Source organism: Girardinichthys multiradiatus, chromosome 17 (assembly GCF_021462225.1).
Source record: "Girardinichthys multiradiatus isolate DD_20200921_A chromosome 17, DD_fGirMul_XY1, whole genome shotgun sequence".
NCBI lineage: Eukaryota > Metazoa > Chordata > Actinopteri > Cyprinodontiformes > Goodeidae > Girardinichthys > Girardinichthys multiradiatus.
In genome coordinates this window covers 20356618-20384110 of record NC_061809.1, presented here as the reverse complement: position 1 = coordinate 20384110, position 27493 = coordinate 20356618, and the positions used below count along the sequence as shown (strand labels likewise).

At 38.9% G+C, this 27493-nt stretch overlaps 1 long non-coding RNA gene across 1 annotated transcript in view; it reads left to right on the top strand.

Moving 5' to 3' along the window:
• The window catches only part of LOC124883348, a 152169-nt gene that overhangs the window by 72681 nt on the left and 51995 nt on the right, over nucleotides 1-27493 (top strand). The window contains exon 3 of the long non-coding RNA XR_007042170.1: nucleotides 16958-17013. This is a non-coding gene — a long non-coding RNA (uncharacterized LOC124883348). The remainder of the gene's footprint in view (nucleotides 1-16957; nucleotides 17014-27493) is intronic.

Genomic DNA, 27493 nt, shown 5'->3' with positions numbered 1-27493 from the left:
TTATCAAGGGCAGGGTCAATGCAGCTAGCTATCAGGAGATTTTGGAGCACTTCATGCTTCCATCTGCTGAAAAGCTTCATGGAGATGAAGATTTCGTTTTTCAGCATGACCTGGCACCTGCTCACAGTGCCAAAACCACTGGTAAATGGTTTACTGACCATGGTATCACTGTGCTCAATTGGCCTGCCAACTGTCCTGACCTGAACCCCATAGAGAATCTGTGGGATATTGTGAAGAGAACGTTGAGAGACTCAAGACCCAACACTCTGGATGAGCTAAAGGCTGCTATCGAAGCATCCTGGGCCTCCATAAGACCTCAGCAGTGCCACAGGCTGATTGCCTCCATGCCACGCCACATTGAAGCAGTCATTTCTGCAAAAGGATTCCCGACCAAGTATTGAGTGCATAACTGTACATGATTATTTGAAAGTTGACGTTTTTTGTATTAAAAACACTTTTCTTTTATTGGTCGGATGAAATATGCTAATTTTGTGAGATAGGAATTTTGGGTTTTCATGAGCTGTATGCCACAATCATCTGTATTAAGACAATAAAAGACCTGAAATATTTCAGTTAGTGTGCAATGAATCTAAAATATATGAATGTTAAATTTTCATCACGACATTATGGATAATAATGAACTTCATCACAATATGCTAATATTTTGAGAAGGACCTGTACAATGGAAGAGCTAGTGTAACTCAGATTGCTGAAGAAATTGATAGTTGTCCTAAAAGAATGGTGCCAGAATACACAGAAGATTGCAGTTTTTTGCCTAAGTGGCTGTGTAGACGCAGACCAGTTGGTGCCTATGCTAATCCTTGTCCTCTGACAAAAGCACCAACATTATTCATAGCAACAGAACTAGACTGTAAAGCAATAGAAGGGGGCCTGTTCTTAAAAGTCAGGTTTTCTTTTAAATCATGTGAATGACTGGATGCATGTTCATCACTTATATGGGGAACACATGGCACCAGGGTGCTCTATTTGAATAAGGTAAGACAAGAGTCTTACCATCCATTTAGATTTTACTTGGACTTATATCACCTACCTACAAATTTTTGCAGAGTTTGAGATGTAAGCTTGGCTTCCAGATTCTTCTGATCTTATTAAAATTTAGCTTATGTAGGATATGATGGACAAACAAGTCTCTTAATGGAAGCCCAACCTTACATCTTATAGGATTTAAAGTAGCTGTTGTGAAAATCCAGGTGTCAAATTTCACTGAAAACCTTTGTGGTCTAGCAGAGTTCATGCCTTGATGAGTAGGGTGCCTTTTTGTACATCAGTGTATAGTCCCTCCAGCAGGCTCTGGGTCTTCTTCCTGTAAGATGGACCCGGAACACCTCCAGAGGTATCCTGATTTGATACCTGAAGCATCTCTGATAACAGTGCAGAGAACCAATAGTTGTCCACACGGCTTTCCACAAGTGAGCTTGTGGTGAGCCTCACCTCATCTCTAATGCCAAGCCCAGCTATCCTATGGATGAACCTCATTGAATCTGCTTATATACAGTATCTTGTTCTTTCATTCATGATTTGAATCTCTTGACCATGGCTGAGCAACAAAACATAGACTGACCAGTAAAGTGAGAGCTTAGCTTTTGCCTCAGCCCCTTCTTTACCATTGCAGACTTGAACAGTGATCTGTTGACTGCAGTCAAGGTCCAAGTCAATATACCAATCTCCTGTTCCATCCTACCTCTACTCCTGAACGATACTCCAAGAATCTTAAACTCCCCCGCTTGACACAGGGATTAAACACCGACTGGGAGTGAGCAGTCTACCTTCTTGCTGGTAATTGGATACCCCCTTAAGATCATCCCATCCTAAAGTAGTACCCCCCACAAAATCCCACAAGTGACCCAATTAGAAACCTTCTTCAGAGCTACTAAACAAAACCTCCCTTTTCTCACTTGATAAACTATTCTTGTTACTACTACTATATGTCAGTGAATATATTTATTAATATTTGAGAAATACAGAGATCATATTTGGCTGTTTAAAAACTGTACCTCTGATAACATTGCCTTAAATCTCACAACCTAAAGACTCACAAGGTCCCTACGTAGTCTTGAACGGTGTTAAATTTGCTTTTATCATTTTCCATGTCTGAGAAAATATGGAAAAGCATAGGTTTTCTAAATTACAAAATTCTATTAATGCCGAAATGATGCAGTGGTTTACATGATTTATTTGAAATAAACATGCTTATAAATTGCCATGTCACACATACATTTTAACATTTTATCTATCTATATGCTTTTTTCATGTACTAACTGAATGCACACTAATTCAGAATTGGAAAATGGCAGTTTTACTAAGCATTTAGTGTCTACACAACTTTAAATTCAGGTTTAACTAGACCGGTGGTTTTTAACTGAGCTTAAAATGCCAAACAAAACACAAAAATATCTATTTTTATGAATTTTTTAAACCAAAATAGAGGCACCACAAAAATGCTTTAAAGAATCTGCATTTAGTTTAGGATTCTTATTTGACAAGTCTGATTGTTATATATTTTCACATAGAGCGGATCTAGTTAGTCTAAATGCCACTAAACAAGTAGGTCTATACCACAATCCCACTGGTAGAAGCCAGTTGTAGCAGTTATTTCAATATTTGTGACATAATTCAAACAGATATAAAGTTAATACTTTTTACTGAAATGTCCAGAATTTTACAAGAAATGCTAGATTTCTTTTTTAAAACTTCAATCTAGAAATGTATGGGAATTTGTAACATAAAATGTGTAGAAGTCCTTGAGTCCAGCCTCACATATTAATCTCTTTGAGTCAGTTTCATCTTCAACTCAATGTGTGTCCCACATAATTATTTGGTGAAAGGCTCAAGCCAATGTGCAACTGGAGGCTTTGCACGTTAATGGCCATCATTTGTCCCTGCCATATTGGGTGGTGATTGAATAACTTCAATGGGCACATGAATAAGGGCCATTTTTAGTGCATTTAAACTATATCATTTATACCACTGCCAGTCATAAATCACCAAGGAAAGAAGCAGAAAATGAGAACAGGAAAATAATCTACAAATAGAACCAAAATTATCTAAAATGGGGCACTGGCACTCTGTTAAAAATACATTAAGATAAAATCCTTCAATATTTTTCCTGAAACTGAATGTGAAATCATGTGATATTCGGCATTTTTATTGTGTTTCTCTCTACAGTGTACATTTAGTTTTAAATGGTTTGTAGTAATTGGCATTATTTTATTGGTGACTGAGTAAATTACTATTGATTTGTCCTTAGTGGAAATAAGTGGGTCAAATTGTCACTGCTCTAATAAAAAACAAAATGTCTCTGCAAATACTTCATGAATTACAGCCAGTTAGTTACAAATTGTTGTCAATGGTAAATATTACTTAACCTTTCTTAAGTACTTTTAGGGAGCATTTTGTATGGGCACAGAGTGCTCAGACAATTACTCTGCATGAACAGAAACGATGTTAGATTTTCACTTATTTTTTACAATGTCTTTTTATAACCAAAACAAGCAATTCCTCCCATCACCATGAACTTTCTGTATGTAAATGCTCTTTACATTTGCAAATTTAACTGTTGAAATAAAAAAAAGATGCCAATGCCGACATTTGTTGCTACCCTTACAGATTTTTTAACCCACGTTTCATTTCTTTGTAAAAGTCTTTGTTTTGAAAGCAACTGTTTAATGTATACATGCCTATCTGAAATGTGATACAGAAATTTGTAAAAAGGAACTGTTTAATTTGCAAAGGTTTGCAAGGATTTCATGGCACACCTACAGAGACTATTGATCCTTGAATTATAATCATTTTTCAAACTAATTGCCAATCTTAATCAGTACCAAACTTTTTATCAGCCATTCAGCCTGTTTAAAGGAAACAAACATGCTGCTTGGTAGTTTGATATCATTCACAACACACTGGACCACAAATGTAAAGCAAAGGCCAGAGCTATTTGAAGACATTTAAAAAAAAAAAAGAAAAAAAAAAGGATTATAGATATCCATGTTGAACGTAAAGACTACTGAATATTACCAAGCAGCTTTATGTTCCTAAGTTGACAGTTAGGAAGGTTGATCATATGAACAGTGTAGATGGTACAAAAACTGCAAAGGAAAACATTCAAAACTATTCAAGCTGAATTTCAAAGTCTGGGTTTGTCATTTTTTGTGCAGTACGATTTCTACCAAAACGGTTCCAGTGCTAAACTGCTGCCAATGTGCACTTAGCCTCAGTTCTTTATGTTTCCACCATTGCAAGCACTTCTCTAATCCTACAAAGGTATCTTTTTTCTTAGAAACAGCCTGGAGCTGGGTCAGTGGAAAGATTTGCTTTAGTCAGGAACTAGAGGCGGGCTCATGGGCAACAGCAATCAGTCAAAACATTGTCAGGTAGTTCAATTATGTATTCTTTTTTTTTATTATTATTATTATTTTTGTGTCTCTCCAATTTAAAACAACAAAGAATAAGGTGATGATATTAAGGGTTCTGTTGGCAGAGTACTAAAATAAATGATATGATTTAGATGTTAGCAGAATTTGCTGCTAAAGGTATTGCAGCAAAGAATTGAGTTAAGACCCTCATCTCTTTTGTGTATGGCATTTTCCTTAGTTATATGAAAAAGTCAGCTGAATCAAAAACCTAAAGCAATTACAATTTTTATTTGCATTAAATGTGGAAAAGGCATTAAGGGATTCTATTAAACATTTGCAGGTTATTATTGTTTATTGTGAAAGAGTACCAACAAATATTTCTGTCTATAGATAGGTGAACATCTGCACTGTAATAGTAAGCTTAACATAATCACATTGCAAAAAACTGCAATTCCCTTAAGAGAAGCTGCACTGTCTGTAATTCCATGGTGTTGCTTTTTCTCACTTTCCTGACCTGCAGATAATATTGTCCATGTTTAATACATTTTCTGGGAATAGAAGGTCAGTATCTCAGACACACTTACTTTCTTAGATCGATGTTCTCATGCACTGTCTGGTCAGCTCCTGTTCTCAAAACCAGCACACGTTTATGGTGTGATAAATGTAGTCAGATAATCATGAGTTTTTTGACAGAGTTGGAACTCTTATATTTTGAGTCATTGACAAGCAGGTGACCCCACCTACTTGTCTGACCCTCATCGGTTTTAACACACATATCTGACCAAAGTGAATGCAACAGAAACACGCATTTGTACACACTAGGTTTGTACATCAGCTCATCCACGTGTTCTCCTGTATACAGTGCCTTTTGAAAGTACTCGGCCCCCTTGAACTTTTCAACCTCTTGCCACATTTCAGGCTTAAAACATAAAGATATCAAATAAAATTTTTTTGTGAAGAATCAACAAGTGGGACACAATCGTGAAATGGAATGAAATTTATTGGATGTGTCAAACCTTTTTAACAAATAAAAAACTGAAAATGGGGCGTGCAATATTATTCGGCCCCCTTGTGTTAATACTTTGTAGCGCCACCTTTTGCTGCAATTACAGCTGCAAGTCTCTTGGGATTTGTCTCTATCAGTTTTGCACATCGAGAGACTGAAATTGTTGCCCATTCTTCCTTGCAAAACAGCTCGAGCTCAGTGAAGTTGGATGGAGAGTGTCCGTGAACAGCAGTCTTCAGCTCTTTCCACAGATACTCGATTGGATTCAAGTCTGGACTTTGACTTGGCCATTCCAACACCTGGGTACGTTTATTTGTGAACCATTCCATTGTAGATTTGGCTTTATGTTTTGGATCATTGTCTTGTTGGAAGATAAATCTCCGTCCCAGTCTCAGGTCTCTTGAAGACTCCAACAGGTTTTCTTCCAGAATGGTCCTGTATTTGGCCCCATCCATCTTCCCATCAATTTTGACCATCTTCTCTGTCCCTGCTGACGAAAAGCAGGCCCAAACCATGATGCTGCCACCACCATGTTTGACAGTGGGGATGGTGTGTTCAGGGTGATGAGCTGTGTTGCTTTTATGCCAAACATATTGTTTGGCATTGTGGCCAAACAGTTCGATTTTGGTTTAATCTGACCAGAGCACCTTCTTCCACATGTTTGGTGTGTCTCCCAGGTGGCTTGTGGCAAACTTTAAATGAGACTTTTTATGGACATCTTTGAGAAATGGCTTTCTTCTTGCCACTCTTCCATAAAGGCCAGATTTGTGCAGTGTACGACTGATTGTTATCCTATGGACAGACTCTCCCACCTCAGCTGTAGATCTCTGCAGTTCATCCAGAGTGATCATGGGCCTCTTGGCTGCATCTCTGATCAGTCTTCTCCTTGTTCCAGATGAAAGTTTAGAGGGACAGCCGGGGTCTTGGTAGATTGACAGTGGTCTGATACTCCTTCCATTTCAATATGATTGCTTGCACAGTGCTCCTTGGGATGTTTAAAGCTTGGGAAAGCTTCTTTTTGTATCCAAATCCGGCTTTAAACTTCTCCACAACAGTATCTCGGACCTGCCTGGTGTGTTCCTTGGTCTTCATGATGCTCTCTGAACAGAACCCTGAGACTATCACAGAGCAGGTGCATTTATACGGAGACTTGATTACACACAGGTGGATTCTATTTATCATCATCAGTCATTTGGGACAACATTGGATCATTCAGAGATCCTCACTGAACTTCTGGAGTGAGTTTGCTGCACTGAAAGTAAAGGAGCTGAATAATATTGCACTTTCAGTTTTTAATTTGTTAAAAAAGTTTGACACATCCAATAAATGTCATTCCACTTCACGATTGTGTCCCACTTGTTGTTGATTCTTCACAAAAATTAGAATTTTATATCTTTGTTTGAAGCCTGAAATGTGGCAAAAGGTTAAAACGTTCAAGGGGGCTGAATACTTTCGCAAGGCACTGTATAAATGCAGAATGTGATAATATAATAGTGATACAAGTATGCAATTGAAGAGATGTTGCAATGATCATCTCGTTCATCATTTAAAAAAAGCATGAAATCTGATCTTATGATGTTTGACCACTTCATGTTTACAGCTTTTCTGACTTCATGTTTCCTTTTTCAGCAAATCGTCAAAGGCATGCAAACTGTGATACCTCAAACTTAGAGGTCTTTTTATCATCCAGAATCTGTTGCGTTAATTTGATCTTTTCTTTTATCTGCAGTGTGTTGGCAGCACTTTCAACAGAAAGTCAGTCAGTAGTGTTTATCTTTAGACAATATATTTGTCAGTTTAAAACCCAAAAAAATTTAAATGAAAAGAATAAAGGATATAATGCTTGGCAGTATTTTACTTCTATAGTTGTATGGATGTATGAAATAACTTTTTTGATGTGTGAATAGAGACATCATAAAGCTGTGACTGTGTGATAGCAACAATCTCAATTTGGCTAGAGTATTGTTTACAGAGTGGGAAAATATAATGGTGTGACCCTTTGGGAATAGATGCCTACTTTACAATGAAAAATGTGCATAAAGTTTAGGAAAGTAACAAAAAATATAAACATACTTTTGAGTTTAAAAATTTCCACACAGTCAGGAATACTAAGATTCAGCTTAAAATTACCTAACTAAAATTTGTCACCAATTAAAATCCATGTTTTAATTGGCAAATCAAGAACCATTAAACCATTGTCATATTAGTAATCAGTTTTTAACCATTCACTGCTGTGCGACATTGGGAATATTATAACATCAACCTGAGATCAAACAAAACATATTTTATAATGTTTATTCTAGATAAAGATCTTTCTTGGCAACATTTGCCATTGTAATTGTGTACATGACTCGGCTCAATAAAATGCCAGTAAGGAAGAAAAAGCTCTTTTTTATTATTTAAGGTCAGCGTGTTATTGTATCATGCAGTGGTTTGCAACATTGCCTAACAGCAGGAAAGCCCTGGGTTCAGATTTAAATCTAAGCTTTTCTGTGTGGCCTTTGCATATTTACTCATAGCAAGTGCTCTTTTTCTCCCAGTATGAAAATTTAGATATGAAAGTTAGATCAATTGGCAGCTTTTAAGTGACCTTGAATGTGTACATTCTTGTTTCTGTGTCTCCCCCTGCAGTTGACTGGCCAAATGGGCCTACACTGCCAATTATCCTTGGAAAAGACATTTCCACAACCCTGAAACTAAGCAGTCATGGAAAATGTATGGATTTTTTTATTTTTTTTATTTCCATGTTCAACACAGTTGTTGCTTTAGCCTAGTATTACTGAAATGTTTAGCCCACTTTCTTGCTTAGTGTAACTTTTTCACTTTTTGTGAAATTACAACCACACACTGGTACTTTGTGTTTGATATGTACTTTAGGTATTGGACAAACACAAAGTAGTTATTAATTGTGAAGTGGAAAGACAATGATAAATGGTGTTGTTTGATGATACATGTTTTTATACATGGTTTTCAATATTTTTTTTAAATAAAAGTCTCTAAAGTGGGGAGGAGGGGTGGGCGGCTGTGGCGCAGATGTAAATGTGCAACTCATGTACAGAAACTACAGTCCTCCGGGTTTCGAGTCTCAGCCTATTTTCTGTCTGTCACACTTACAAAATAAAAAACTAAAAGTCTCTAAAGTGTGACATTCCCAACTCAAAAAACATTACACACTTTAATATTTTGTTTGACTGCTTTTAGCTTTGATTATGTCACACATTCACTGTGGCATCATTTCTATAAGCTTCTGTGATGTACCATTTATCTCATTCTGTCCCAAACCATTTATTTTCTTTTTAAATAGTGGAAGAGGAGATAATTGCACAGAATGACAAAAAAGAAAGAATGGCCAGGAACAAGGAAGGGAATGGCAGCAGCTGGGGAGAAAAGAAAAGCTCTGTTGGTATGAGGTTGTGTTAGCAAGTCTTATTTATGGCTGCTTTTGGCTCTGATTTCAAAGGTCTAAAACTGTAAATATGGAATAATACTTTGTGTGTATACAAATGTATGGATTCAATTGATTTTACACAATGATAGAAAAGACATTTTGTTAACATAGGCATTTTTGTAATCAAAATGGTCTCTATATAAAAGGGAGACCCCTCAGCAACAGCTTAAAATATAGAACCTTGTTGTTGGGGAAATTATGAGGTCCAATCCACTCAACTAAATCTAAATAATTCTTCATCTGTTTTGTTTTTATTTAGTTTTCAGATTTACCATGGTTAGTACAATCCAAACGCATTTGCATTCACTTTATTACTGCCATTAGTGTGCTTTCTTGTTCAAAATTATCAATTTTAAGCAAAGCATGCATCTATGAAAACAATTGTGCAAAATAAAGCATTAAAAACGTTTTAGCAGCTGTTAGAAATCCTTGAACTTCTCTTCTGCTCTTCAGTGATCAAGCAAATTATAATTAAATGTACATCAAAATACAGAATTTAAAAATTAATGCACAGACATTGGCTTCTGTAGAAACATTGGTTCTAGAGTTAATGATTCAGAGAACTACACAATTATTCATGCTCTTGAATCTTTTCACATTTAGAGGCTTTTTAATCACAAACTTTAAAGTATTTTTTTGTGGTTTACATGACATCAACAAAAGGTTGTACATAACTGAAGAGGGAAACAAAAGAAACATGTATTTCAGGTTTTTTATTTCAGTTTATTTTGAAATTTAGTTGACTTGTGTATAGTAATATTGTCCTACTGTAACCAGGTTTGGTAAGGCCAAATTTACATTTATCTATCGAAATATCAGAAATCAAGTCAGTAACAAAGTTAAAGCGAGTGATTGTATTTTCAATAAACTATTTGTTTATTTTTTTGCTTAGTTGAAGTAGTATTTATTTCATGATCTAGTGTTTCGTGATCTACTCCTTATAAGTTTGTTTAAAATTAATTTGAACCATGGGCAAGACAGTGCCTTAAAGGGGTATATGTGGGTTAATAGTACAGAGACTGCAGAGAGATGTTATGCTACAACTGTCCTTCCTGGTCTCGACTTGGGTTAGACTAAATACTTTTGCCAGATTCCTAGAAAGAGGAGCAGCTTCGTTAAATGTGAGATGGTTGCCATTTCCATGAATCAGACCAGGTTAACCCCAGGTTTGCCAATTATCAATGTAGCTCATATTCAAAATGTGGGCTTTAGAAGTCTAAAAAGTGTGCCATGTATGTGTATAAAATCCTGATGATAGTAAGATGGAAAGCATCTGTGCACAGCTGTTTTCAATCTTGTTGCATATTTTTATTTGGATTTAGTTTTAGACTTTGACTCGGTCATTCCAACAAATGAAAATGCTTTGATCTTAACTATTTTACTGTCTCTTGGTCTTATGTTTCCAGTCAAACTTATACAGGGAGGTAAACCTCTGCCCCAGTCTCAGATCTTTCACAACTCTAACTCAGGCTTTTTAACGTTGCCCTTACATACATTACCTACATACATCCTGTTGTAGAAAATCCCCATAGCATGATGCAGCCGCCAGCATCCTCTGGGATGGTGTGTTTATAGTGATGTGCAGTGTTAGTTTTTCACTACACAATGGGTTTTGCATTTATGCCAAAAAGTTAACTTTTGGTCTTATCTGATCAGAGCACCTTTTTCCAAATGTCTGATATGCCCCTTACTTGACTGTAGGGATTGTTTTGAGTCAAAAGGTAACTTTAAATCAGAGTTTACAAAAGGCACATGCAGAGTTCCCCAAACTTCCATGTTGGGGCCCCTCTTATTCATTATCCACATGCTTTCCCTAGCTCAGATAAACAACAAGATAAGTTACTATAACTATGTAGTTGGCACACAGCTCTACATTACAATGTCACAGGTGATTATGAAGCTATTCATGCGTTGTGTAGATTTATAGAACAAATCAGTGTGTGGATGTGCCACAATTGTCTTTCGTTTAATAAAGACAAAACTAAGGTAATTGTTTTTGGACCAAAGGAGGAACGATCGAGAGTTAGCACACAGCTTCAGTTACTATAGCTAAAAATGACTGATCAGGCCCAAAATCTGGATGTAGTGATGGACTTCGATCTGAACCTTCAGAGACACAAAGAAAATCACTAAGTCAGCCTTCTATAACCTAAAGAACATTGTCAGGATCAAAGGAGTGATGTCCCTGCAGAATCTTGGAAAAACTCCATGCGTTTATCTTTAGCCAAATTGATTACTGCAACAGTGTCTCCACGGTCTAAAAAGTCAGACACCTGTAACTGATCCACAGCGCTGCTGCCCGCATCCCAACTGAAACTAAGAAAGTAGAACACAGCCACTTCTTACACTGCCTCCTTGCATCTCAGGGAATAGACTTTAACATGCTTATATTAGTTTGTAAATTACTGAATGGCTTGGCAACAAAATACAATAAAAGATTTCTTGTGATTTTGTAGACCATCCAGACCACTCAGGTGTTCTGGTTCAAGTCTACTCTGCATCCCCAGAATCAGAACAAAACATAGAAAAGCAGCATTCAGTTCTTATGCTCCACTGCAAAAATGTTGAATCCCTGAGTTCTCTGAATCAAGGTTAAAAACCAATTTATTTAGAGTTTTGGTTGTTCTATTTAAATTATTAACTGAAACATCATTAATTTTAGCATGTAGTCTAACTTTTTTTTACTTTTCTATACTTTCCGTAATTATGCCACTGCAATGTACTTTTTTTTTTTTTTTCATTTCCTATCAATATTTTGAATTGTCTTGTTGCTGAAATGCGTTAGACAAATAACTTTGGCAAACTGCAAGCCAGACTTCTAATGGGCTTTTTTGGCTTTCTTCTTGCCACCCTTCTGTCAAGACCAGATTTGTTGAGCACACCACTAATACTTGTCTTGTCAACAGATTCCCCCACCTGATTTGTGGATCTTTGCTCATCTCACATATTTCGGTGTCTTCTAGGGCTTCTGGTTGCTTCTGTGTAATTGTCTCTTGCCTGACCTGTCAAATTAGGTATCAGCCATTTCTTGGTGCGTTTTTAGTTATGCCATAATCTTTTTGTTTTTGAATAAATAAATTGATAGTGTAAAGGTTGGGATATTGCTTAGAACATATTCCTTATTTATACCACTGCATAACTTTATCCCTAACCTGTCTGGCATGGATCTTGGTTTTCATGATGTGACTGGATTATTAATGTTCTGTTTCTAAAAGAAAAAAATCTTTGGTGCCTTCACAGAACTTCTGTATTCATTCTAAAATCAACTTACACAGAGATACATTTTATTTACTAATTTGGTGGCATCTGAAGGATGTTGCACTGGATTTGTTTAGGGATATCAGAGTAAATTAGACTAAATGCAAATGCATACCACACATGTCAGCTGTATAAACCATGAATTATGTTCCTTCAACTTTGGATTTTCACTAATTTGTGTTGGTCTATCACAGGAAATCAGAATAAATACATTGAAGTTTGCTGTTACAGCATGTCAAAATTTGGAGAAGTTCAACTGGTATGGACATTTTAGCAATCCTCTGCAAGTTTGCTAGTAGGCTGTATTCTAATATAAAATATACAGTGTAAAAAAGCTTTGATGCATAGAAAAAGGTTGGCGTGCACTTGTAACCCACCATACATGGCATGGATTATGAGAAAGTGTGCGGAAAGTATTGGTGTGAAGCAGAGGGAGAGACTGCTTATTTCTAACAGAAAGGGTTTAAGTAATTTAGTATGTCCCCTGGCTCTTTTGCCTTTGGCTGCACTCATGCAAATAATGTCTGTATTTCTTTTCTTTTACAGATTTAGTTTAAAAGAGCCTGTTTGCTCTGTTCAGTCCTTCTGATGGCATCCTGCATGGATTTCTTTTGTGAACATGGACTTATTAGAAGCATACAAATCGGTCTTTACCTGCTGTCATGAATAGGATGTAAGTTTAGAAAAATTATATACTTTTTAAAAAACTTGGCAAGTAATTACCGCGGCTGCTGAGTGTATTAGGTTAGTATAGTCTCTTTTGAGAGAGAAGTAGTGACCTGGCAATCATTCCCACCAGAGGCTGAGCTACAACCGTGTGTGGACTAAACTAAGGTGTCATCTTTACAGAGAACTGTACATAGGTGACACACACAAACACATACCAGTTTCTCAATTTCATGAAAGTGGCAGATGAGGTTACACGCATTGGGAAAGAGGAGTACTCACTGAGAGAAGTTTGCAAATCTTGCATATTTGAGTGTCTTGCACTCAGTGTGTTATTAATAATAAAGTGTAAAGCTGGGAGTTCAACTTAAGAGCTGGGACAGCCCAATGAATCATTTAATGGCAGGTCGTAAGCAGTTGCATTACTAAATGAAGGACACAGTCTATGGGATAGTAAGGTAGCAGAGCATGTGGAGTGTGTGTTGGTGTAATGAGACAACCAGCTCAATTGTTGTGATGTTAAAGTTTGTGCAAAGGAGTGCAATCACCTCATTAGATATATATATATATATATATATATATATATATATATATATATACAGGTTAAGGTTTGTTTACTAAAAATCCACATTTTAGCCAAAGATTTTGTCATTAATCAAACATTCTGCTTAGCAGCATCATAAGTTTCACTTTCTTATTCAAAGGTTTCCACTTGAGATGGTTTCAACAAACTTATTCCCCCACCTGCCTCTTTGTGGAACGTGTTTTTGATGAGTTTGCCCTCATGGGGGGCTTGTGCAATCAAATGCATCACTGCATTAAGCCAGCGTAAAATGTCCCTATAAAAGAGAGGAGGGAACCAGGCAGAGGCAAAAAGAGGCAAGGGACGTGCGTGTGGATTGATCACACTGCTGCACTTAGAAAGGCAATGGTTACCAGCCATGAAATAGTTGCTGTCCCCCATTGATCCTACAATTTATTTTGCCTTGACACAGCTGGGATCACTGCAGACATACAGTACAAACAATATATAATGCATTGAATGTGTCAAGAATATAGTATGTGCGTAAGTTAGCATGTTGGTGTGCATTTTACTGATAAGCTGGTTTCATTTCCCTAGATGGCTATAACTTATAAGTGTTGACACATTTGTTGTCCAGCCTGAAGACTCAGTTCTGTTGATTTTAATTGTAAGAAAACAAACTTTAATCTCAGAAACATTTGTTTTACTCCTGGGGCTCCAGGTCAACACAATTAGGCGCAAATACCTCTATCGCCTGAACGCTGTCTTTTGGATGTTACTCTGAAGTACTCTCCTTAGATGTGGCTTTACACTCAGTCACCTCCAGATGGAAAAAGTATGTCCTTTATGTTCAAGGAGGGTTAGTTCTAACCTGCATTTGAAAAGTAGAATCAGAAATATACTACAGTAAGGCCTGTGTCGTTTTTGTTATTAGCAGGTCCCTTTATTGCTATGGCACTAAAGAGACATGGAGGAGGATCTTTGGATTAAAAGATAGAGAAGAAATAGGGAAAGAGTCAAGGTACACACTGTTTAAAACTCCCTATACAGCACTCTGTATATACTGTAGATTTCCCTCAGTAACATCTTAAATTCATTACCATTGTCATTCCTACATATTTAATGGGAGCAAATAGATAAAAGCAGAAAACAGGATGCAGAAATGCTGGGAGTATTTCTCAGCCGTTGGATATTTACAGTTTTCCCATGGGGACGTTCCTGCTTTCAAGTCTACAAATATAAAAACAGACATCTTGCTTTACAACCTGAATGCAATTTGTTGTGAATGGATGGGCATATTTTACTTTTAAAACAGTATGATAAAGCATTTTTTGTAGCTAAAATTTGGCTTAGGTATTGGAAACTAAAACGTTCTTTTTTTTTTTTTTTTTGTCAAGTGGTGTTTTACATAGTACACATCTGCTGGGTTTCCTCAAGAAGAACTGCTATCAAAGTGTCTCAAACTGAAAATAGGTTACTGTTGGGTCTTTCAGCAGAATAATGTTTCAAAACATTTAGTCAAATTAATAGAGGAATTCTGTGTATGCTCCAAAGTTGCTATCCTGTGGACAAAGCAGGGCTGTACAATGTCTTAAAAGCAGATGTGGCACTGATTGTGGCACTACTGACTTTTTAAAAAAATAATAATTTTTTACTTTCCCTTCTTTTGTGTTTACATCAGGTAATTTAACATCTTCATGTTTGCTAGTCAATATAACAAAATCTGTATAAATAATGTCTTTAGATCTCACCTGAAATCATTGTGCCATTACAGAGCAAAAACTAACCTCAGCTGAAAATTATCATATTGATCAACAGGTTGGCACTCACCTAAAGTCTTAAATTGCAGTTTCTCTGATCTTCTTAAATGACTAAACATAATCACTAAATCATTAAGCTCTTTTTGAACTAGTTTTTGTCCCCTTTACTTTGCAGTCAGTTTTAAAAGGAACCCCTATTTCTATCCCCCTTCTATGGTGTTTCTCTCAGAATTGTTTTATTCCTTTGCAATACTATCAAAACGTAAACCTAAAGAGAACTACCATGCAGAGTTAAGTTTTTAAAAAACGTACCTCAAGTTATTTAGTTTATTGCTTAATTGAATTGATATATACTTGAATAAATCTGTATTTTTTTCTCTCTTTTCTTTAAAGGAAAACAAAAGTTTTGGGTAGCATGTAAAGTACTACACCACAGGATCAGTATATTGCCCTTCTAAAAAGGTGGATCCCTTCAGGTAGTTAATCATCCCCTGGTGCGCACACTACGCATAGAATAGCTGCAAGAGACTTGCAGCTGTAATTGCAGCAAAGGGTGGCGCTACAAAGTATTAACGCAAGGGGGCCGCATAATATTGCACGCCCCACTTTTCTGTTTTTTATTTGTTAAAAACGTTTGATACATCCAATAAATTTCATTCCACTTCACGATTGTGTCCCACTTGTTGTTGATTCTTCACAAAAAATTAGAATTTTATATCTTTATGTTTGAAGTCTGAAATGTGGCAAGAGGTTGACTAGTTCAAGGGGGCCGAGTACTTTGGCAAGGCACTGTATTAAAGAAGAGAGGTTTAATTGTAGCATAAGCAGAAGTGACTAGCGTATTTTTAATCCCACCCTACAGACCCACAATCGGGCACTTTCTATCAATAATCCTCCACAAGCAGAAGTGTATTAGAAGACACCCTAATGGAAACATTTGTGTTTTCTTCTGTTTACTCCTGTTGTAAAAAAGTTGTCCTTTTTGGCCAACAATGTGATGCTTTCCTCACTGTATAAGGTCAATGTAATGAACATTTAATACCCCAATCATTTGAAATTATTTAAAATGTATTTATTATTTATTCATTTATTCATTGTTTGAGGTACACAGAAGCTCAGTTGCATGACAGAATGAGAGATTCTGTTTTTTATTCTCTCACGTTTCACTAATATTTTTTATCTCAAAGCTGTCAGTATCTTTAGCCCCATCAGCTCATAGTTATTCATGTCACCATATTGTGAAATTACAAGCCCACCAAATGCCCAAGTGATTCAGCATCACACTTTTCATTAAAAAAGGCTCACAGGAATGAATAAGGACCACACGAGAAAAGGGGAGATAGTAAGGCAGTGGAATAGTCTTTCCATCAGCGGGAGCACTCATAAATATTGTAATTGTGTGGTTATAGAAAAGGGGAGCAGTTGTGAGCATTGTGATTGACTTTGAGTGAATGCCATGTCACCTTTTGAATGAAATGAACATGAATGCTGTTGTCAGAAAGAGGAAAAAAATAATGGCCTTCCTGGCTTGCTGCATGGAAGACATCAGATTTCTGGTGGGTGTTTGGGAATTGGCACAGCTGCCTTTTCTTTTCTTTTCAGTGCAAACCTCACTGGGCCATTATTTGCAGATATCTGCTGATTGGTTCCATTTATTCCCCAGACTTAACTGTATGAACTGTGTGAAACACATCAGATAGCAGTTCATGTAATGGAACATGGTAATGCAGCACACCTTAAGCAAAATTAATCAGACCATTCCAGCAGGGTTTCCAGGGAGTCCAGTTGCTGCTCCCTGGTGGTTGTGTCTCCTTAATGGTGCTTACATTTTAAGAGAGAGCTCTTGCTGTGTCTTGGTGCCTTGGGCACAAGGAATCTTCTGGGTAAAAGAACCAGTCACTCAATTTCTCTTCTCTCCTGCAGGGAAGAAGTCAAACCAGGCTGGAATGTTATCGTCCCTTTCCAGACCCCAGCCTTAGGTAAATTATCACCACAAAACAAGAGTTAGAGCAAATTTATTCATATTGACAATAATTTAGAGCATTCACTTCCATCTTTTACCTTCTCAAATGAGCTTAATATCTTTATGATTGGTCTCAGAGGTCAAGAGGGTAATGGTTGGCTCCAGTGTAGAATAATACAAATGTGAAAACTTGCCATTTTCTGTATTAATCTGATGTGTGGTTTTGTATCTTCATATATTGTAAAAAGCCAAATAGGATTTGGTTGAGTGCAATTTTTCATTTTCGCATTGATCTAGTTTTATTCTAGCAAATAAAACTAATATTCAGACCATGAATGTTACATTTACTGTAACCTTGCATTCTATCACAACAAGAATGCACCAAGTTGTTTACTTTTGAATATAGTTTTCACAATAAGAAACTGTTAAAAATATTAACAACTTTATCTTGATCAAATGAACTGGAACTTGGAAAACAGTGCTAGGCCTGATGTCTGTTAATACATACAAGCAGAGGCTGAGCAATTCTTTCAGTCTCACCATAGGCTTGGAGTTTTAATCAATTCTCTTAACTTTTAAGAAATATTTCATGGTTTTATGGTATTTACACAAAAATGATAAACAAAAGTATACACACATTTTTAACTGCTTTTATCCTGACATTTTAAAGCTAATAACTAATAAAAGTTTAGGAGCCTTTCATCTGCAACCTGATTAGCAGTGTACAGGAACAGATTGGGTAGATCGAGCATTGTGCTGCTTAATACAGCCAGACTAAGTCCAGTCACTTAACTTTCTGTGGCAGCTTACTAAAATGTATTTTAAACTTTAGAATTGGTATGAAGGAAAGCATGTGTCTTTTTTGTGTGTAAAACCTGGGTAGACCTTAATATCAGGCTAGCCCACGCCTCTGTGGGCTAGTTATGCTAGATATACATTTTTCGCAAAGGTTTACTGGACCAAGCAGTTCAGTCTTTACAACTGGAAAAAACTCCAGTCTATCAAACATCACATTAAAAGGACTTCAAGCCATAGGAAGGTTATTACTGTAAATTTGTGTTGTGGTTTGGCTGTAAATTAACTTAAATTCTTGGTATATTTTGATACCGATAACCAGTCAATGCCTGTTCCTCCTGAGCCCAGACAAGCAGACCAAACATTCTAAATTAAAAGGTTTATCACAGTAATGTATGTTATTACATCTTTTGTTTACACCCTTTTTCATGTACAAAATTCTGTTTATTATCCTATTTTTTTTTTTTTTACTATTTTTGAAGCATTTCCTTTCAGACCGTGAAGAAAACAATGTTGATAAAACAAGCGTTGAAAAATGAAATAAGTTGGGTAACCATATGAAAGCAAATCCATGCAGGTTAAGGGGTAACAATGAATGTAAACTAATATAGTAGGCTGTTGGAGGTCATTGACTGCAATCAGAGAAATACAGAAAAATAACTATAAAGGATGTGCTCTGACCTTCTTGTGAGTGTAGAGTTCAACACAATTCTGCAATAACAGTAATTCAACTACTCCTAAATGTTCCCTTTATTTCAAAAATGGGGAAATGCTTCCCCATATTTGTTGTGGATTAGATGGCATCCTAAAAATAATCTTGTAGGCCAAAGCATATTACCCCAAGGCAAGGCAATCTAGTTTTCCAAAATTTGTTCTATACAGTTCCATAGAGTGCAAAAAAGTAAGCAGGGAAAAGTGAAATACTGCTAATGTTCATTGTGGTGGGTCTTAAAGTCTTTCTAGCATTTGGCTGCAAATTGCTTTAGAAACCTCTCATATAAAATTGATCATCTTGCTGGTTGAATCTCATAACTTATGCTACTAGATGTATTTTCATACATCTTTAAAAATCTCTGTTCTTAAAATATTCTGTGATATCATGATGAAAACTGATTTAGTGCTCCAAGATTTTAACCAAGTTATTTCATCTGGTAGACCAGCCTATCATGCTGTCATTTCTTGTATTAAAAGAGCATCATAGAGAACTGTGGGATTTTAAGCTATTTTCTTCAAATTATTTAGTTCAGAGCTGGAAAATATTACATGACTATGTTTGGACTAGTCTTGCTTCACATGAAATCATGTTTTATTTTGATGCAAGTGTATTATTTCAAACATCCGCGCTGGTGTCTGAGCTCTTGCGGTTATGTGATTTTAAATGCCTCAGATTTCTTTCCTAATTTCTGTAACATATAATGGTTTCATGAACAAGCAGGCCTAAGTCTTCCCACTCATTAGGCACTTCACATGTATCCAAGGCATCACAGTTGCAAGGTATATGAGAAAGATAAAGTTTATGACTTTAGCTAAAAATGAAGTCAGTTTGAAGTGAGTGAAATGAGTTTTTCTGATATTTACATGTGCTCTCTGGGATCTGCAGCTGCATAATTCAGATGTATTTTAATATTCATTACTGTGGGCTCGGAGCAGGCTTCATGTCTGTGGTTAGTGCCTGCACCTTGCGCACTGCATGACAATTAGTGCCTTACATAACCGCTAGCTAGCCACACACCCACATAAGTGCACAGACAAGCAATTGTGCGGACATGCATTTGCACACATTAACATCTAGAAAGAAAACCCAAAAGTACACAGAAACCCAGAAGAAAATATAAACTTACGAAATACAAACCCACCTGCTGTCGTTCTTTACCGGTGGGTGTGTTTTAGTTAAAATGACCTCATCTGGGCTGTGGATTTATTTCCTTTTAGCTATCTTGCATGTACTACCATGATGCTACTTTTGAGAATAAAAACTAGCAATCCCCTTATACAAAATGAGATTTATACATTTATTGATATGTCCTTTTTTAAATCACTCATGCAACAGTCCCATGTATCTTTTCTAAAAGCAGTATTGCTTTAGATGTGGAGCTTGAATTGCTGAGCTAAAATTGTGTAGGCCATTACAAACACCAATAAAAACTAGAAGCTGTAAATGCAGAGACGGGCTTCACCCCGGCCCTAGGCTTATCATCAACATATCATCACAAGTGCCAATGTGTAAGCTCTGTGTGTGTATATATACTGTAGGAATTTACTTTCTTTCCCACTGAGCACTGGCTTGCATCCTGTCTGAATCAGCATACCTTGATGAAGATAAAGAATCTGAGCTTGATGATCTGAGACAGAAGAGGAGTGGGTTACTGATGGGAAAAAGGGAAGGTAGAGGTAATGAATAGAGGGAAATGGAGGCAAGGGCAAATGAAATTGGAGACAAGAAGTGTGGTGAAAAAAACAGTATTAAGGGAATCTGTTCTGTTTACTTGATGATGTGAGTCATACTTAGTAGTTGGACTTCCAACTATGTTGGTAAAGAATAGCCTCACCACGAGGGGTATGTTTAATAAAGCTGGATTTTGATGTTCTAAATCTTCGCCTTCCTAAAATAATGGCCTAAGTCATTTTAAAAAGTTTTTCAGGAAACACAAAACTTCACAAAACATATATAGGAAAAAGGAAGAAGCTCACAGCAGTGGAGATTGGGCGCGGTACAGGCAGGCCAGGAACAGACTAACAAAAGAGATCAAAGCAGGCAAGAGAAGCTAGTGAGAAGCTGAAAAACAGCCTTTCTACTGGTGATACTTCAGCTGTAAGGACGGGTCTGAGAAACCTGACTGCCTACAGGAGCCTCCCCACCCATCCTGAACAGGATCCTCGCCTGGCCAACCGTCTGAATGGCTTCTACTGCAGACATGACAGGAAGCCATTCACGCTCAAATCATCTCCTCCACATCCCATTCAGGAACAAATTCGACCCATAACCAACCCCCTACCTTCAGATCCTTTGCCTGCACTAAAGATCTCCGAGGAAGATGTAAATAGGCTCTTTCAGCGCATGAAAACAAAGAAAGCCGGAGGACCTGATAACGTCTCCCCATCATGCCTGAAAGCCTGTGCAAATCAACTCGCTCCGATCTTCACCAGGATCTTCAACAAGTCTCTGGAGAAGTGTGAGGTCCCCTCCTGCCTCAAACGATCCACCATCATCCCGGTACCCAAGAAACCCACCATCCTAGGATTAAATGACTACAGGCCTGTAGCCCTGACGTCTGTGGTCATGAAATCCTTTGAGCGGCTGGTGTTGAAGCACCTGAAAGACATCACAGGCCCCCTGCTGGACCCCCTGCAGTTTGCTTACCGAGCAAACAGGTCGGCAGATGATGCTGTCAACTTAGGTCTACACTTCATCCTGCAACATCTTGACCGTCCAGGGACGTACGCCAGGATCCTGTTTGTAGACTTCAGCTCGGCCTTCAACACCATCATACCAGACATCCTCCTCCAGATGCTCACCCAGCTCAACGTCCCAGCCTCCACCTGTCAGTGGATCAACAGCTTCCTGACGGACCGACAGCAGCAGGTGAGACTGGGGAGCATCTTCTCCCGCAGCAGATCTATAAGTACCGGTGCCCCCCAGAGGTGTGTTCTATCCCCACTCCTCTTTTTCCTGTACACAAATGACTGCACCTCTGCGGACTCGTCCTGGAAACTCCTGAAGTTTGCAGATGACACCACTGTCATTGGTCTGATCCAGGACGGTGATGAGTCTGCACACAGACAGGAGGTGGATCGGCTGATACACTGGTGTAGTCAGAACTACCTTGAACTCAACCCCCTCAAAACTGTGGAAATGGTGGTGGACTTTTGGAGAACACCACCCATATACACCCCCCTCACCATCCTCAACAACATCGTGTCAGCTGTGGACCACTTCAGGTTCCTAGGAACCACCATCTCTGAGGACCTGAGATGGTCTTCACACATAGACACTGTTCGAAAGAAGGCCCAGCAGAGACTGTACTTCCTGAGGCAACTCAAGAAGTTCAACCTTCCACAGGAGCTGCTGGTCATCTTCTCCACTGCCATCATTCAATCTGTCCTGTCTTCATCCATCTCAGTGTGGTTTGGCTCATCCACAAAACAGGACAGGTGCAGACTGAAACGAATAATCAGGAATGCAGAGAGAATAATCAGGGCTGACCTTCCCTCCATCCAGGACTTATACAGGTCTAGGGTCAGGAAAAGAGCTGCTAAAATCTCTGCAGACCCCATACACCCTGCTCATAAACTGTTAAGAGCTTTACCTTCAGGCCGCCGCTACAGAGCACTGTCTACTAAAACCAGCCGCCACAGACAGTTTCTTCCCCCAGACTGTTTCTCTGTTGAACATTTAATAGAGTACCAAACAACAGCATTCAGATGTTGCAAATGCACCTTTTTATTTATATATGTGTATATTGTATATATGTATGTATACTCTTTATTGCAAAAAACAAAAACCAGAGAGTGTACCGGAGTCAAATTCCTTGTTTGTATGTAAGAACTTGGCAATAAAGCTGATTCTGATTTAATATTTATTAACAGTTTCACACAAAAAGGTAATATCAGATGATTTCTTGAGCTTTTTTATTAAGTTACATATCTTTCTAAATTAGATCATATAATGTGGAAAATTAAAAGAAAAACATTTGAAGTAATCTTTAAAAGGAAAGAAAAGAGTTGACAAAAAAAAACATTTACTTGTTACAGCAACAGGCTCTGGAGCTCTTCCACGCTTTGCTAAGTGCTAGCTTCATGAATGCAGCTATTTTGTAGACAAAAATGCTGACTGAAATATATTTTATGCCCAGTCTATATTGTGGTAGTCCTCATCACTTACCAATAGGGGATGAGCCTTGAATTATGGAAATGGCTCAAGTGGCTGAGTAGATTTTGGTTTTTCCTGAAGCGGTTGCCATTATGAACAGCCTGTAATAAGTCACACTCTTGACATAGGCCATTGTACAGGGGTTGGACAGTGAAACTGAAACACCTGTCATTTTAGTGTGGGAGGTTTCATGGCTAAATTGGACCAGCCTGGTAGCCAGTCCTCATTGATTGCACATTGCACCAGTAAGAACAGAGTGTGAAGGTTCAATTAGCAAGGTAAGAGCACAGTTTTGCTCAAAATATTTAAATGCGCACAACATTATGGGTGACATACCAGAGTTCAAAAGAGGACAAATTGTTGGTGCACATCTTGCTGGCGCATCTGTAACCAAGACAGCAAGTCTTTGTGATGTATCAAGAGCCACGGTATCCAGGGTAATGTCAGCATACTACCAAGAAAGACGAACCACATCCAACAGGATTAAATGTGGACGCAAGAGGAAGCTGTCTGGAAGGGATGTTCGGGTGCTAACCCGGATTGTATCCAAAAAACATAAAACCACGGCTTCCCAAATCACGGCAGAATTAATTGTGCACCTCAACTCTCCTGTTTCCACCAGAACTGTCCGTCGGGAGCTCCACAGGGTCAATATACATGGCCGGGCTGCTATAGCCAAGCCTTTGGTCACTCATGCCAATGCCAAACGTCGGTTTCAATGGTGCAAGGAGCGCAAATCTTGGGCTGTGGACAATATGAAACATGTATTGTTCTCTGATGAGTCCACCTTTACTGTTTTCCCCACATCCGGGAGAGTTACGGTGTGGAGAAGCCCCAAAGAAGCATACTACCCAGACTGTTGCATGCCCAGAGTGAAGCATGGGATGGATCAGTGATGGTTTGGGCTGTCATATAATGGCATTCCCTTGGCCCAATACTTGTGCTAGATGGGCGTGTCACTGCCAAGGACTACCGAACCATTCTTGAGGACCATGTGTATCCAATGGTTCAAACATTGTATCCTGAAGGCGGTGCCATGTATCAGGATGACAATGCACCAATACACATAGCAAGACTGGTGAAAGATTGGTTTGATGAACATGAAAGTGAAGTTGAACATCTCCCATGGCCTGCACAGTCACCAGATCTAAATATTATTGAGCCACTTTGGGGTGTTTTGGAGGAGCGAGTCAGGAAACGTTTTCCTCCACCAGTATCACGTAGTGACCTGGCCACTATCCTGCAAGAAGAATGGCTTAAAATCCCTCTGACCACTGTGCAGGACTTGTATATGTCATTCCCAAGATGAATTGATGCTGTATTGGCTGCAAAAGGAGGCCCTACACCATACTAATAAATTATTGTGGTCTAAAACCAGGTGTTTCAGTTTCATTGTCCAACCCCTGTACAACACGCATGGAATTGCATGACCTCCTCAACATGAGGATTAAGACAATTTTACAAGAGGCAGTTAGACTCACGAGAAGATGATTTAGGCAAAAAAAAAAAAAAAAACATTTTTGATGAAAAATGACAGGACATTATTTTAGGAAGATGACGATATGTAAAAAGTTTTTTTAAATGTTTTTAAACCGATAACAAAATGTGTATTAAACATGTACAGGTTTGTTCTAACTGCAAGCCTCATTGATTTTAATGCTCTATCAAGACACTACCATACCTTCCTACCATGGAGATACAGTAAAAAGCCCAATTGCTATTTTGGTTCACCAATAGGTTTTCTGAAAATTGGATTCAGACCAAAGAATTGAATGTGATGAGCGCCACAGCTGAAGCAATCCACAGACCTTGAATGAATGTATTAATGGGATATTGAAAGATCAAAAACAATTGCCTCTTTTCTTACTTTAGACAGCCCCATCTTTATGCCAAAGAGGTAGGAGTTTAATGAGGTTTTGACTGCAGGATGATTCTCTGTTGGTGACTTACAGAATGTAGAGGCACTGCTGTGTGTAACTAAAGAGTTTAGAGAAGCTGTGTTTTATCACTATTTTATCATAAATACAAAAGAAATTCCAGAATTTCTTTGTCTTTCAGACAGCTTATTTAAAGTATACCCTTTCGAGAAATGAAACGGGTTGTATTTGATCCATGTTTGGTAAAATATGAGGTCTTACAGGCATTTCTACTGTAGGGTCATTGTACCCCCCAAATCTGATTGCTATCCAGTTTAACCAAAATGGAATGTGCTCTTTTTGTGGGTGCTTTTAAGCTCACCATGAAGAGCCTAACAATCGCCCTGTTTCCATCTACCCTCCTCATTTTTTTCTATGGATAAAAATATCACTTTCTTGCATTCTATATCACTATTTAACCAAGAGCGGTGAGAAATTTACATGGGATGCCATTAATCTGAAAAACATGAGATGCATTTGTATTCACCACTCCTGAGCCAACACTTCATAGAACCCCCATTTGCTGCAAATACAGCCACAAACCTTTTTAGATTCGTTTCAGCCTCCTTTGCAAATTAGCTCAAGCTCAATCAGATTGGATGGATATTGTCCATGAATAGCAATTTTCATGTCTTGCCACAGATTCTCAACTAACTTTAGAGCATTGACAGGGTTATTCTAAGGGTTTATTATACTTTAAAGTGAACTATTCCATTGTAGGTCTGGTTTTTATGTTTAGAGTTGTTGTCCTGCAGGAAGTTAAAGGTGACTGCTCCAGTCCCACGTTTTTAACAGTCTCTCACATGATTCCCGCAGCATGATGCTGTCACCATAGCTCCATATTTAGTGTTTTCAATCTTGGTCTCATCTGAGCAGAGAACCTGCTTCAACAGGTTTGCTGGGACATCTACAGTACAGACCAAAAGTTTGGACACACCTCATTCAAAGAGTTTTCTTTATTTTCATGACTATGAATTTTCATGACTAGCTTCACACTGAAGGCATCAAAACTATGAATTAACACATGGAATTACATACTGAACAAAAAAGTGTGACAACTGAAAATATGTCTTATATTCTAGGTTCTTCAAAGTAGCCACCTTTTGCTTTGATTACTGCTCCGCACACTCTTGGCATTCTGTTGATGAGCTTCAAGAGGTAGTCACCTGAAATGGTTTTCCAACAGTCTTGAAGGAGTTCCCAGAGATGCTTAGCACTTGTTGGCCCTTTTGCCTTCACTCTGCGGTCCAGCTCAACCCAAACCATATCGATTGGGTTCAGATCCGGTGACTGTGGAGGCCAGATCATCTGGCGCAGCACCCCATCACTCTCCTTCTTGGTCAAATAGCCCTTACACAGCCTGGAGGTGTGTTTGGGGTCATTGTCCTGTTGAAAAATAAATGATGGTCCAACTAAACACAAACCGGATGGAATAGCATGCCACTGCAAGATGCTGTGGTAGACATGCTGGTTCAGTATGCCTTCAATTTTGAATAAATCCCCAACAGTGTCACCAGCAAAGCAATGCCACACCATCACACCTCCTCCTTCATGCTTCACGGTGGGAACCAGGCATGTAGAGTCCATCCGTTCACCTCTTCTGTGCCGCACAAAGACACGGTGGTTGGAACCAAAGATCTCAAACTTGGACTCATCAGACCAAAGCACAGATTTCCACTGGTCTAATGTCCATTCCTTGTGTTCTTTATCCCAAACAAGTCTCTTCTGCTTGTTGCCTGTCTTCAGCAGTGGTTTCCTAGCACCTATTTTACCATGAAGGCCTGATTCACTGAGTCTCCTCTTAACAGTTGTTCTAGAGATGTGTCTGCTGCTAGAACTCTGTGTGGAATTGACCTGTTCTCTAATCTGAGCTGCTGTTAACCTGTGATTTCTGAGGCTGGTGACTCGGAATAACTTATCGTCCGCAGCAGGGGTGACTCTTGGTCTTCATTTTCTGGGGTGGTCCTCATGTGAGGCAGTTTCTTTGTAGCGCTTGATGGTTTTTGCGACTGCACTTGGGGACACTTTCAAAGTTTTTCCAATTGTTCGGACTGACTGACTGACTCGGGTGAAGAGAGGGGCTGAGCTGTCCACTGATCACCACCTGGTGGTGAATTGGATCCGCTGGAGGAGGAGGAAGCTGGACAGACTTGGCAGGCACAAGCGCATAGTCAGGGTCTGCCGGGAACGCCTGGCGGAGCCCTTGGCCAGGGATGTATTCAACTCCCACCTCCGGGAGAGCTTTGACCAGATTTCAGGGGATGTTGGAGATATAGAGGCCAAGTGGACCATGTTCTCCGCATCTATTGTTGATGCTGCTGCCCGTAGCTGTGGCCGTAAGGTCTGCGGTGCCTGTCGCGGCGGCAATCCTACAACCCGGTGGTGGACACCGGCAGTAAGCGATGCTGTCAAGCTGAAGAAGGAGTCCTATCGGCTGTGGTTGGCTTGTGGGACTCCTGAGGCAGCTGACGGGTACCGTGAGGCCACGCGTGCTGCGGCCCGGGCTGTGGCAGAGGCAAAAACTCGGGCCCGGGAGGAGTTTGGTGAGGCTATGGAGAAGGACTACCGGTTGGCCTCGAAGCGATTCTGGCAGACCGTCCGGCGCCTCAGGAGGGGGAAGCAGTGCTTTGCCAACACTGTTTATAGTGGGGGTGGGATGCTGCTGACCTCGACTGAGGACATTATTGGGCGGTGGAAGGAGTACTTCGAGGATCTCCTCAATCCTGCCATCACGCATTCCCTGGTGGAAACAGAGGCTGGGGACTCGGGGTTGGACTCTTTCATCACCCAGGCTGAAGTCACCGAGGTGGTTAAAAAGCTCCCCGGTGGCAAGGCCTCGAGGGTGGATGAGATCCGCCCTGAGTACCTCAAATCTCTGGATGTTGTGGGGCTGTCATGGTTGACACGCCGCTTCA